This window comes from Penaeus vannamei, chromosome 15 (genome assembly GCF_042767895.1).
Source record: "Penaeus vannamei isolate JL-2024 chromosome 15, ASM4276789v1, whole genome shotgun sequence".
Lineage (NCBI taxonomy): Eukaryota > Metazoa > Arthropoda > Malacostraca > Decapoda > Penaeidae > Penaeus > Penaeus vannamei.
The window spans coordinates 12,476,775-12,486,774 of record NC_091563.1 but is presented as its reverse complement, the minus strand read 5'-3'; the positions used below and the strand labels follow the sequence as shown (position 1 = coordinate 12,486,774).

The 10,000-nt window shown below is 40.7% G+C and overlaps 1 protein-coding gene across 1 annotated transcript in view; it reads left to right on the top strand.

The window, feature by feature from the left end:
- The window catches only part of GEFmeso (Guanine nucleotide exchange factor in mesoderm), a 360,178-nt gene that overhangs the window by 906 nt on the left and 349,272 nt on the right, over positions 1 to 10,000 (top strand). The window lies entirely within an intron of this gene.

Below are 10,000 nucleotides of genomic sequence, written 5' to 3'. Positions count from 1 at the left end.
CGTCTTATTGTGATAAATCGCGAGTGTGGTCTCGCATCTTAGAATTCCACATATTGTTAACTCATTCTTTAAAAGAAAGATTACTCTATGAAAGCTTATACAACTTTCAAAGGAATCGATACATCCGGATAACAGCACCTGCCTGCCACACAATTTTTTCACTCCAACGCAAATCTACGTTCTATCTAAACGTTCGCCTTTGCAAGTCCCAGCACCGAAGTGTGGCGAAGATTCGGTTGGGTGACGCAGAGACGTAGATCAAGGTCGGTGCAGCAAGGATTTTCCGCAATGTGCAAACGTTGTGCTCTGTTGGCCAGTTTTGCGCAAACCTCATGACACATACACAACAGGATAGAGTCTAAAGAAGCAGTTATTTAGATTTTGCATGGATATCCATGTAGGAGATCAAGCCCGCGCACACGAGAATATGTGTGTATTTGTATATATGTAAGTAAATATGTGTGTGTGTGTGTGTGTGTGTGTGTGTGTGTGTGTGTGTGTGTGTGTGTGTGTGTGTGTGTGCGTGCGTGCGTGTGTGTGTGTGCGTGCGTGCGTGCGTGCGTGCGTGCGCGAACGTGCACAGATACATAAATACAATGTACATATACTGACAAACAAAGAAGACGAAATTGAAGTAGAAAGAGAGAGGAAAAGAAAAAGTAGAAGAGAGAGGAGGAGGAGGAAGAGGAAGAAAAAGAGTAAGAAGAAAAAATGGAAAGAGAAAGGAGAGGAGGAGGAAGAGGAAGAAAAGTAGGAAGAAGAAGAAATAGAAAGAGAAAAATAGAACGAGGATCAGGCCGTGTCTGTTGGTCACACAATCACGTGTAACAATTAAACAATTACTCATGCTGCATACGTCACCGGCATGAAACCGCTAGATTTTGGTTTCTCTTTTGTTTTGTTCGTTTTTATTTTACAACATACTTCGCCGACGTTTAAGCCAAACAAAACCAGAGCGAGTACAAGGAGAAGAAATTATAATGATGGGAACTTAACGGGGTATTTTTTATTTTATTTTATAATTTTTCGTATGAGAAAGATATTCAGTTGAAATTGCAATAGGTGGAAACTTTTGTCTTTTAAAGGCAAATCTTCCATAATTATTTTGATTATTTAGACTACTGTGACCTGCCGTCCTGTTGGGATAGAATGTTAAATAGGACTTAAATGTTAAATAGTCAGAGCACTACGAAAATGAACGATATAGTAGGAAAAATGTGTTGAGTTTCGGACAAGTTTTAAACATTTCGTGTTGTATTTAAGAATAACGTTCTTGAAATATATTTGTACGTAGGATACGTTGATGTAGTTTCAGTGTTTGTGTCAGTTCTAAGACATTCGCTTTTTTTCTTTACTCACAGTTGATAGAAAAATCTTGATGTCTTAGATGCATCATAGAGAGATGATTCACTATTAACCCTACCTTCATTAACAACACTGCCATGTCTTTTGTGAGCATAACATATGTATATATATTTGTCAGTATATATATGTATATCCCCTCACACACATACATACATACATACATATATATATATATATATATATATATATATATATATATATATATATATATATATATATATATATGTGTGTGTGTGTGTGTGTGTGTGTGTGTGTGTGTGTGTGTGTGTATGTGTGTGTGTGTGTGTGTGCGTGTGCGTGCGTGCGTGCGTGCGTGCGTGCGTGCGTGTGTGTGTGTGTGTGTGTACGTATACATACATATATACATATATACATTCACAATATACATATATAAATACATACATACATACAAACCTTCATACATACATATATGCTTATATGTATATGTATCTATATCTATACATATCTGTGTATATGTGTGTGTATATACATACACATACACACACATACATACATACATACATATACACATATGTGAATGTATATGAATAAACACACACACACACACACACACACACACACACACACACACACACACACACACACACACACACACACACACACACCGCATTTTCGATTTCACTTTAAGGATTTCAAATTTTGAGTAAGAATTAAAAAAAAAATCCTGCACCATTTTTATTTTTCCCCATCGGGCTCTTTCCTTATCGACGCAAAACCCCATCTATTTATTCTTTCCTTTGATCACCTTCGTCCCCTTTTCCTTTTCCGAGCGAGCATTGGACTCCCGAGATTCGACCCTTAAAACAAGTCCCAATTAGGCGCGTTCGAAGAGGGCCCCCGTGAGCATGGCACGCGGCAGGTACACTCTATACATCGCACAGGTGGACGGGCCTGACCTCCTCCACAGGTGTTCTCGTGGTCGTGGGCTGGACAGGTGTGCCGCCCGTGAGGTTCTCTTGACACTGATACTCTGCGGAGGGTTGAAGTTTTGGAGAGAAAGAGAGGGTAAGGGAGATGGGGTATGGAGGTGTGGGGGGGGGAGGGAGATTTGATGGAGGATGCGGAGTGGGTGTTGGAGTTAGAGAGGGAGATAAGATGGAGGAGACGGAGTTGGAGTTAGAGAGGGAGATAAGATGGAGGAGACGGAGTAGGAGTTAGAGAGAGATGATATGGAGGAGACGGAGTTGGAGTTAGAGAGGGAGATAAGATGGAGGAGACGGAGTAGGAGTTAGAGAGAGATGATATGGAGGAGACGGAGTTGGAGTTAGAGAGGGAGATAAGATGGAGGAGACGGAGTTGGAGAGGGGGGAGGAAATAATACGGAGGAGATGGAGTTCGAGTTAGAGAGGGAGATAAGATGGAGGAAATGGAATTGGAGAGGGGGAAGGAGATAATATGGAGGAGACCGAGTTGGAGTTAGAGAGGGAGATAAGATGGAGGAGACGGAGTAGGAGTTAGAGAGAGATGATATGGAGGAGACGGAGTTGGAGAGTGGGAAGGAGATAAAACGGAGGAGATGGAGTTCGAGTTAGAGAGGGAGATAATATGGAGGAGACGGAGGTGGAGAGGGGGAAGGAGATAATACGGAGGAGATGGAGTTCGAGTTAGAGAGGGAGATAATATGGAGGAGACGGAGTTATAGTTAGAGAGGGAGATAAGATGGAGGAGACGGAGTTGGAGAGGGGGAAGGAGATAATACGGAGGAGATGGAGTTCGAGTTAGAGAGGGAGATAATATGGAGGAGACGGAGTTATAGTTAGAGAGGGAGATAAGATGGAGGAGACGGAGTTGGAGAGGGGGAAGGAGATAATACGGAGGAAATGGAGTTCGAGTTAGAGAGAGAGATAAGATGGAGGAAATGGAATTGGAGAGGAGGAAGGAGATAATATGGAGGAGACGGAGTTGGAGTTAGAGAGGGAGATAAGATGGAGGAGACGGAGTTGGAGTTAGAGAGAGATGATATGGAGGAGACGGAGTTGGAGTTAGAGAGGGAGATAATATGGAGGAGACGGAGTTGGAGTTAGAGAGGGAGATAATATGGAGGAGACGGAGTTGGAGTTAGAGAGGGAGATAATATGGAGGAGACGGAGTTGGAGTTAGAGAGGGAGATAAGATGGAGGGGGTGGAGTGGAGGTAGAGAGAGGGAGAGGGAGAAAAGAAGAGAGGTGAAGACAGGCAGACAGAGGCAGACAGACAGGACCTTGTAAAGAATCTAGGCACCTTCATGTCTCTCCTCACCTCCGTTACTCCTGTACTTTCTCCAACTCCATTTTTCAACGATTTTAAGCATCCAAGAATCGCCAGGAAGAAAGGACTTACGCAGATCAGCTTCACCATACCTCACCATACGCAGCGACGCTCACCATACACTTACAAATCTCGGTGAAGTAATTCCCCTTGCCGAGTCATCGTCCACTCACCCGCCAAGAGGAGGCGTCACCTTCCCGTGTAACTTCGCTGGAAAGAATTAAAAGTAATGATGCGTTTTTTTCACCCGAGTGCGAACCTCGTAGTAACTTCAATGAGGCGTGAAGCAGCTTGAAATGGCCCTCCTTCCGTCGCGTTCTCGGGTTCTCGCGTTCCCACAGTCATTGGGAGGAAGACGAAGGGCGCCTCGCCACGGCTTGCTAGAGCTCGTGTGTTTCGTGGATTCGGGATGACTGCCGTGTCTGTGAGGAGAGGGAGGAGAGCCATGAATGAAGAAGTGGGGGAGAAGAGGAGCCGATTGTAAGAATTGGATGAAAGGAGATGGTAAACGGGGAGGGAATAAGAGAGGAAGACGTTTGAGGAAGGCAGAAATCTTTAGGGGACTCAATTTGTGGTGAAGGCAGTCAGGAATATAAAGAAATATCAATCTAGCGCGCTAAAAGCAATGATATCAACGAATTGGCCCAGGGATTGCTCGCAGGAGAATATTATGCCCACTAACGGCAAGAGGAGGCGGGCATGTGGTAACACAGGGCCTTTTACGGAGAGTAGAAGTCCGCGCACTTGAATCCTCAAAGGGAGCGCTGTCGATGATGCACTCGGCGCAGACACAGGGTTCAGTGGTGTTAATTCCACCTTTTATATGTGCTGAGAAGAGGGAGGCAAAAGGTAACAGAGAGGAAATGATTCGAGACAAAGCACGAGGAATGGACCGGTCACAAGACCCTGTATGACTGAGGTGTGACCAGTAAGCTGAGACGGGCAGCAGAAAAAGAAAAGAAAATAAGATCTTGAACGGAGTGGTGAGAGCAGCAGGTCAGATGGTCATCGCCTCAGGCATGAGAAATGATGTGGCAGCGCGACCAGCACACATGGTGCTACGGGAGGCTGCGGAGTTGCACGTACGTGTGTACATACGCACACACCTACACATACTAGACACACACACACGCATACACATACTACACACACACACACACACAAACACACATATATATGTATAAGTTATAAACGGACATTAACATCGCACATATATGCATGTATACATACATATATTGATAGATAGATAGCTGTGTGTCTTTTGTGTGTGTGTGTGTGTGTGAGAGAGAGAGAGAGAGAGAGAGAGAGAGTGTGTGTGTGTAGCGCACGCGTGCATGAATGGGTATACGAGTGAACAAGAAGAGATTTAGAGTGACCGGAAGAGAGAAGAAGGCGAGGGAGTCTGATGGTTAAAAGAAATAGAAAAAATGAGTGAGAGAAAAAAATAATAATGACACAGAAAGTGATGAAGGGAGAGGAAGCAAGCGCCAGACATCTGCCAGATCAGCACATTTTGACGAGTAAGTGGGTCGTAGCTGACTGGCGCTCCTGTGCTGACGTTGCCGATAAAATACAAACCTGACTGTACCTGATGCCTTTGAACACACTGATATGAAATGAGAAAATATCACGCCTTTGAACACTGATATGAAATGAGAAAATATCACGCTTTTGAACACACTGACGTGAAATGAGAAAATATGACGCCTTTGAACACACTGATATGAAATGAGAAAATATCTAAAATGTTGGTGTTGATATTTTATTGTAATGGTTTAACGTTCTGGTTTTACCCAGAGAGTAAGAATGAATAAAGAACACCACGGCGGGCAGGGCATTGGGGCGATTCGTGCTCGTATTATACTGCAACCTCTCCCTTCCTGCCTCCCCCCCCCTCCCCCTTCCCCCCGGCCACGAGTCTGACAGGTTGCAGGAGTTGACGCGGGAGAAGCGATGCAACAGGCTAAGCGCTGCAAAAGATCTCAAGATATTCTCAAGTCTTGCTGCCTCAGTTTTGAAGAAAGTTTTGTCTATCAGAATGTTTTGTTAAGTTTGTTCCATACGCTTTTTACACGCACCGATTCTAGACGAACACACACACACCACACTACACACACTACACACCACACACACACATACACACACACACACACACACACACACACACACACACACACACACACACACACACACACACACACACACACACACACACACACACACACACACACACACTTTCTCAGTTTAATTTTAAAAAACACAATGCAAGTTTACAGAATATCCTCTGTTTGGACATAAGAGAGCACGTGACCTTTAGAGTAATATAAGCAAACGTGCAAAGTTGACGTTGGCAATTGCTTTCTATATAGCCTTAAGAATTAAAGAAGATGTTTTTTAAAGATTGGATAGTGAACGCTAAAGAAAATGAAGTTCATAGATTATTCAAATATTCCATTGCTTTCAGATACTTGAAATGATTACAAATGAATTACATATATTAAAACAGCATGTCACTTGAAACGAAATAAGATGGTTCTTAAACATGGGAAAGTAAATACAACAACCTGGAATGATAGAGGATCCCATCGACTGTGAGAAAGGAACGAACTAGGAAACGACAAGACATGAGCAAGGTGCTTTTTGGATTGGATATTTGCCAAAATTGTGACGGTTCTTAAGCCGAGAAAACCAGATGCTGACCACCCAGTTACAGACCAATTTTCCAAAAAAAAAAATGCAGCTCCAAATTTCTTCTACGGCTATTTTTTTTTATCCCTGGGGAGATTCCTTCATGGCAGAGAGCAAGCCAGATTTAGACAAAAGTGTTTTAAAATTATCTTTTTTACATTGCAGTTCGTTTCTAATAGCTAAAAAGTGTGATTTTCATTGGTATTTTGCGTGCACACAGTGTCATCTCTATGATTGCAGTACTCTATAAAAAAAAGGTAAGATATACAAGAAAAACATCTATTCATCGCAATGAATCATATTTTTAACATATCTAAATAAATACACTAGAAAACTAAAAATGGATTATTCTAATCTTCCTGACGAACCACAATTTGTTTCAAATGCACCATTACAAAAATTTGGCCAAAAACACATAAGTGCGGTGTTAATCGCTGGTGAAACTGAATCTAAAATCCTCAATTTATTGCCTTAAGGCTTATTTACAGGGATACATGTTCAAATTAATATCGTCGTTAAAAAAATAAATAAAAAGAAGGAAAGAAAAAACATCAGTTCTGTAAAGAGGATCAGATTACCAGACTGTAGGGAGTTGTAGAACAAATAACGTATTTTAGTGTGCTGTAATGCACTTTCACGCCTACGTCACTGGTGTCGCGAAAAGCTGCGCGCGCATGAAGACAGGCAAAACATGCATCCGTCCACGTTGTTTACCTCGTGTTGTCCGGCTGTTTTCTTCAGATATCGCGATCTAAAATCCTATAATTTCAACATACTTCCATGTCGATTAGCCAAAAGTCACGAAGATGGCATCTCAGTATTTAGAAACTTTTTTTGCGGATGATAAGAAGCGCTACGAAGAGAAATTCGCCCTCAAAAACGGTGTGGAGCAAGAGGACCCTTACCCGATGGAAGATGGCTGGTCAGACGGCATCAGGAAATTACTAAACCTATCTTGGTCTGAAATTACCAAGTTTCTTATTGAAACGCCAAGCCTTTATACGATTGGGGCAAGGAAAGATTCAAGTCGTTGGAAGGTTACGACTTCTTCAGAGAAGGGCACGTTCAAGACTGTAGGTCTTTGTTTTATCAGATCAAAGGTAAGTTGCTGGCTAGATTTTTATTTCGTCGGTAGCTGTAGTCACATATTTTGACAAAATCGAAACAGTTGTAGAAGGCTAGAGGCAAAATCAGTTTTGGAACATAAATGTGTCGTTTTAATAATTCGGGTAGCAAAAGTTGTTAGGAAATTATTACGTTTACGGCAGAGATACCACAGAGTGGTATCACCTCGTGTCTCGACACGAGGTGATACCACTCTGTCAGGTTAGATTAGGTTAGGTCCGTTCTTATTACCCGGAAATAACGTTTATATCGCGTTTTTTTCGTGACGGAATAACGTAAAACGACAGCGATTTCTTTCACGTCTGTTTTCACATGAAGCATCGCAGCAACTATCAAACATTTCGATTCGAGAAAATTAAGCGCTTGAGTACAGACGAGTGTAATGAGAACTCGGACTTCACTGTGTATTTTTGTATTACCTTAGTTTCTTCTGCTTGTATGCGCGCGCATCCAGTGTAGGCATTAACAGTAAATGAGATCCATAGGAGTAACTATGGTATGAACCTTACGATGGATTCTCTCTCCAAATAACTGACCACTGAAAAGTTCATGAAATGCCAGGATGTAAAGATAGCCGAGCTCTTGATAAGGATTTTGGAAAATAGGAAGCTTTTTTCCAATTTTTCCTCGGACATTGTACTCATTAGCATTAGTACAGGCATTTAGGGCTTAATGACCGAGGAACACCCGAAGCTGACGCCAAGGCTTGGATGAAACCTTTGGTATCTGTAACCACTGCAGTGCCCGATCTAGACGTGGTAGGCCTATCTCCATTCGCAGCGCTGTATCCAAATTCTTCGCCTCCGACGAAAGAGCTCTCACTGTGAGGACGTCAGTGTTCCGGGGCACCTTTTTGCCACATTTTCCGATTCGCATGTCCCTGCTTCTGAATACAATCCAGACGCTTTTGATCTGGAATGCGACAGGAAAGTCTTGGTGACTGACAAAGGTCCGAACAGGTATCTGATTCGTGTATTTTTGATAGTTTCAACGTTAGATAGCACTTGTGATCTGTTCGAATATTTCAAGCCATCAAGAACCATCGAACATTATACACTGAGCTCTCGTCGCTGTCAGTGAGAGGAAAAAAGTGGGTGAACTCGAATATATTTATATATATGAAAGATTATATGTTTCTCAATAACAGCAAAATGAGATTTATACATATGAAAGATTATATTTTTCTCAATAACAGCAAAATGAGATACAGCGTTCAACCTTTCATTACGTTCATAAACTTGGTCACGCTAAGTAAGCGAGGGTGAAAGCGATGTCACTATAATTCTGAACCTGATGCCAAGGGAAAAGATTAACAAATTTCAAAACGAAAAACAAAACGCAGCAATGAAACAGGTGATGCAAGAAGAGCAGTCGATTACTAATTAACTTCCACAGAGGATTTTTTGGGAGCAAAGGTTAACGAGAAACCAACTAACGAATGACAACACGAGAGAAGGAAATTCATAGCCCAGGAAATGCACAACTTTTAGTCAATTTTTTAATATAAAAACACAATAACACCGACCAAAGATATTTAAATCATCACAAAGCGTAAAAATGAAAAACAATGAATAGAAAAACAGCCTAATCATAACATTGCACAAAAGAAGAGAATCTCCGCATTGCTTTCCTCCCAAAAGTTAATCAGATTAAGCTGTAGGTTGCATTGTCAACGGTCTTGCATCTCTCACGTGCATGGCTGGGGTGGGGGTCAGTTCGGAGTGTCAGTAATGATTCCACAGTGAGGGAATTAATAACTGACTTTAGAAGTAGTCCTGTTATTATTATTGCTATTTTTGCTTGTTATTGTTATTATTATTGTTGTTGATATTATCATTAATATTGTTGTTGATATTATCATTAATATTGTTGTTGATATTATTATCATTAATATTGTTAATAATGTTATTGTAGTTATTTTCTTTTATAACTTTATTATTGCTGTTGTTATTACTATTATTATCATCATTATCATTATCGTCGTTATCATTATTATGATCATTATATAAAGTAACAATTTAATTTTGTAACTATAACTTTACTTAATAAACCCTTTATTATTATTATTATTATTAATTTTATTATTAATAATAATATTATTATTATGAATAATATTATTGTTATTATTAATATTATTATTATTATATATTTTTCCATTGTTGCCATTGTTCCTGTTATCATGATCATCATTATCATTTTCTGTCGTTATTTTAACCCAGATTGCATGGACTATCTATTTACAATTGCGTGTTTTGTCTCTTATTTTTCTCCTTCTCCCTTTACTTTGTTATCAGTTGTCCTCGCAATTGATAAAAGAAAGAAAGAAAGAAAGAAAACATTTTGTGGGAAGGTCAGGGTCACACATGAACATCATGACCTCTTATGTAATCCAAACACGAATTTCTAAGAATTATCATTAAAGGTTTTTCTACTAATATACAGAATGGGTATAGTGTGGAGTATAATGAATAGTTTAGTGGAATTCTTAGTGGTCAGACGTCTAGAAATGAAATCGAAAATCTAGCTTTAGTTAGTGGAATTACAAGCTGCATGT